At 58.4% G+C, this 3934-nt stretch overlaps 1 long non-coding RNA gene across 1 annotated transcript; it reads right to left on the bottom strand.

The window, feature by feature from the left end:
• Window positions 1-984: 984 nt before the first annotated feature.
• LOC136305176 (uncharacterized) lies at window positions 985-2151 on the bottom strand. The gene is made up of 3 exons (XR_010725109.1): window positions 1902-2151; window positions 1678-1806; window positions 985-1211 (listed from the first exon to the last, which is right to left on the bottom strand). It is a non-coding gene; the product is annotated as an uncharacterized lncRNA (long non-coding RNA).
• Window positions 2152-3934: the final 1783 nt, after the last annotated feature.

A 3934-nucleotide genomic window follows, 5' to 3' on the forward strand; every position in this document is an offset into this window, starting at 1 on the left:
AAATGCAGAACTCAGATAGGAGACACATAGCACGGTGATGGACACTTAACCAATTAAGTGCCCTGAAAGATGCGTGCGTGCGTTCCTGCCTTCCTGCCTGCCTGCGTGATGGAGAAATAACTTAGCCGACTGAGAGAGACACCTGTACCCATGAAGAGTAGTGCTAGAAACTGGAACTGTAGCTTTATGTACACAAGAAAGTAGCTGCTGTTAGAAGCATATTGTTTCCTTCATTTCAGCAGCCCATTTTCCCCCTGTATCCCTGTGGCTACCTGCTCCCACTGCAGAACAGAAGCAGCACCCAGCCAGCAGCTCCTCAGTCCTGGCAGGTCAGCGGCACTTCCAGGAGCACACCAGACTGGCAGCAAACTGCCCAAAGGGCACTCAGCCCTAGACCCTATTCAAACCCTCCAAAGTAACTTGGCCAGGGGGCAGGGTCAGCACCAAAGACACAGACACCAACCTCAGGAGCTCAGGGTCTTTGGCGACAGCTCAGAGCAGCCAAGAACCTCCCAAGGAGAAGCTCAGCAATGCTCCCCAGCACTGCTACCCAAGGTGACCTACAGGGACTGAGATCCAGCACCAGGGACCCTGAGCCTCACCCCCAGCAGCTGGGAATCCCCTGTCACAACCCAGCCCTGGAGAGCCCCCCCAGAACTGGCAATTCCCGCGGGTGCGTCCGCCCGCCCGCAGGCCAAGAGGCTCCGGCTGTGCCGGGACAGGGCCCAGGTCGGGCAAATGCTGCAATAAACAGGCGCACACAACTCCCACAGCGGGAACAGCTGGGCTCAGCCTCCTCCGGCGTCGCCCCAAAGCCTGGCCAGGGCTTCAGGAGCAATGCAGGAGCTGCCTTTGGCCCCGCTCCTCCCAACAAGGCCACAGGACTCATCTCAGGGCCCTGTCCGGCCTCTGAACACAGAAAGGTCAAGCCATGTTTCACTAATGAGCACGGACCTAGCCCAGAACACTAATGATCCTGGCTACCGCACTGCCGACAGGATACAAACACAACATCTGGGTTGAAGGCTCACCCAGAGGTCAGCTTTGCCTCAAGACTCTGCTTCAGGCCTCAGGCCTTCAGGAAGTCCCAAGGTGCTTGAACCTCTGCGCAAAGCCTGCTCCCATCTCCTGTGGAACCTCACAGATCAGGCAGCACTTCCTCGGCCCACTCCTGAGGCTATTTAGCCTGCCAGCAAAGAGCAGGGGCTGACCTGGGAATGACAGAAGGCAGGGAGGGGAAAGGACCCTTTTGCTTCCATCCAGAAAGCCAAAGGCCGTCAAAAAAACCCTCTGGTGAACACCTGAGCAGCACCAGGAGATGAAAGGCCTGGCACTCCTGACTCCCAGAGCTCCCAGCGCTGCCTTGCCCCTCACCTTCAGCCCTCGTCTTGGACAGCAAGGCAATCCCAGGGACAGAAATCCAGGCTCCTGCTGCTCCTGGACGGAGGCACCCAACAGCTCTGTGCTGGCTGAACATGGCAGCAAAATCAGGATGCTGCTCTTCCTTGGGCAAAACTCCAGCCACTAAAAAGCTGGAATGCAGGACAACCCTGCCTCTCCACCAGGGCACTTGGATCCAGCCCTACTGACACATGGACATTTGAGACAGGAATCCATAACCCTCCGTGAAATCACATCACAGCCTCCAGGTGTTTTCCTGTTCGTGTCCTCACTTACCTGGCATAGGCTTCTTCCAAGGCTTTGCAGACACTTTGCCTCTAGCCAAAAAGATTAACATCGCCTTCTTTCCAGCTTTCAAGAAGTCACAGCAAGTCATCCTGGTCCCATGTTCCACATCAGATTCTCCTGTAAAAAGAAAGATATTTTTTCTGTTCAGATCATTTCTCAAGCTGTCAAGAAAAGCAGGATCCCACATGCACTCCCAGAAATTCTCTCAACACCATTTGCTGCTTCTCTCTCTGGCAGGGCACCAACAAGTCCTGGGACACTTCTTGTTCCCTGCTGGCCAGTGACCTTGAGCGATAAAAGAAGGCACCAGTATTGCTGCTAATTTTACAGCCACAGGCTTTGAACTTTCCACAAGTTAAAAGCAGAAGCAGACACTCCTCATCGGGCTCGAGTTCTCGCTTCCTGGCCCAGGAGACGCGCGGCCGCAGCTGCTCGAGCTTCTCTACCACTGCAGAGCGCGCCGAACACGGCAGGCGCACGGCAGGTGACGAACAAGCGACTTCTCCAATCCCGGCCCCGGAGAGGCGTGGCCGCCGCTCCTCGAGCTCCTCCGCCTCTGCACAGCGCTGCACGCACGGCAGGAGCACCGGAAGTGACGAAACAGCGAGGCCACGCTTCCCGGCCCGGGAGACGCGTGTCTGCCGCTCCTCGAGGATCTCAGCCGCCGCAAAGCACGCCGAGCAGGTAAGCGCACTGCAGATAATGAATAAGTGAAATCTTGCTTCCCAGCCCCGAAAATGCACTTTCGGTGCTGGAGGAGCTTCTCTGCTTGTGGGCAGCACGGAAACCGCGCCCAGCCGCTGTTCGCAGCCAGCCTGCAGCATACCGCCGGAGAGTGCACTAGGCGCGGCCAAACGGCGTTTGCTCGCTTCCCAGGCTAGGAGAAGCACTTTCCGTGCTGCAAACAGCTTCTCTGCCTGTGGAGAGCTCGGAAACAGCGTTTAACGCTGTTCCAAGCCTGCCTGCGAGCGAATCGCCGGAGAGTGCAGTAGGCGCGGCCAAACGGCGTTTGCTCGCTTCCCAGGCTAGGAGAAGCACTTGCCGTGCTGCAAACAGCTTCTCTGCCTGTGGAGAGCTCGGAAACAGCGTTTGACGCTGTTCCAAGCCGGCCTGCGAGCGAAGCGCCGGAGAGTGCACTAGGCGCGGCCAAACGGCGTTTGCTCGCTTCCCAGGCTAGGAGAAGCACTTGCCGTGCTGCAAACAGCTTCTCTGCCTGTGGAGAGCTCGGAAACAGCGTTTAACGCTGTTCCAAGCCTGCCTGCGAGCGAGGCGCCGGAGAGTGCACTAGGCGCGGCCAAACGGCGTTTGCTCGCTTCCCAGGCTAGGAGAAGCACTTGCCGTGCTGCAAACAGCTTCTCTGCCTGTGGAGAGCTCGGAAACAGCGTTTAACGCTGTTCCAAGCCTGCCTGCGAGCGAACCGCCGGAGAGCGCACTAGGCGCGGCCAAACGGCGTTTGCTCGCTTCCCAGGCTAGGAGAAGCACTTGCCGTGCTGCAAACAGCTTCTCTGCCTGTGGAGAGCTCGGAAACAGCGTTTAACGCTGTTCCAAGCCTGCCTGCGAGCGAACCGCCGGAGAGTGCACTCGGCGCGGCCAAACGGCGTTTGCTCGCTTCCCAGGCTAGGAGAAGCACTTGCCGTGCTGCAAACAGCTTCTCTGCCTGTAGAGAGCTCGGACACAGCGTTTGACGCTGTTCCAAGCCTGCCTGCGAGCGAACCGCCGGAGAGTGCACTCGGCGCGGCCAAACGGCGTTTGCTCGCTTCCCAGGCTAGGAGAAGCACTTGCCGTGCTGCAAACAGCTTCTCTGCCTGTGGGGAGCTCGGAAACAGCGTTTAACGCTGTTCCGAGCCTGCCTGCGAGCGAGGCGCCGGAGAGTGCACTAGGCGCGGCCAAACGGCGTTTGCTCGCTTCCCAGGCTAGGAGAAGCACTTGCCGTGCTGCAAACAGCTTCTCTGCCTGTGGAGAGCTCGGAAACAGCGTTTAACGCTGTTCCAAGCCTGCCTGCGAGCGAAGCGCCGGAGAGTGCACTAGGCGCGGCCAAACGGCGTTTGCTCGCTTCCCAGGCTAGGAGAAGCACTTGCCGTGCTGCAAACAGCTTCTCTGCCTGTGGAGAGCTCGGAAACAGCGTTTAACGCTGTTCCAAGCCTGCCTGCGAGCGAAGCGCCGGAGAGTGCACTAGGCGCGGCCAAACGGCGTTTGCTCGCTTCCCAGGCTAGGAGAAGCACTTGCCGTGCTGCAAACAGCTTCT

Source organism: Chamaea fasciata, unplaced genomic scaffold (genome assembly GCF_029207755.1).
Source record: "Chamaea fasciata isolate MVZ Bird 193981 ecotype frontalis unplaced genomic scaffold, bChaFas1.0.hap1 SCAF_301, whole genome shotgun sequence".
Taxonomy (NCBI): Eukaryota; Metazoa; Chordata; class Aves; order Passeriformes; family Sylviidae; genus Chamaea; species Chamaea fasciata.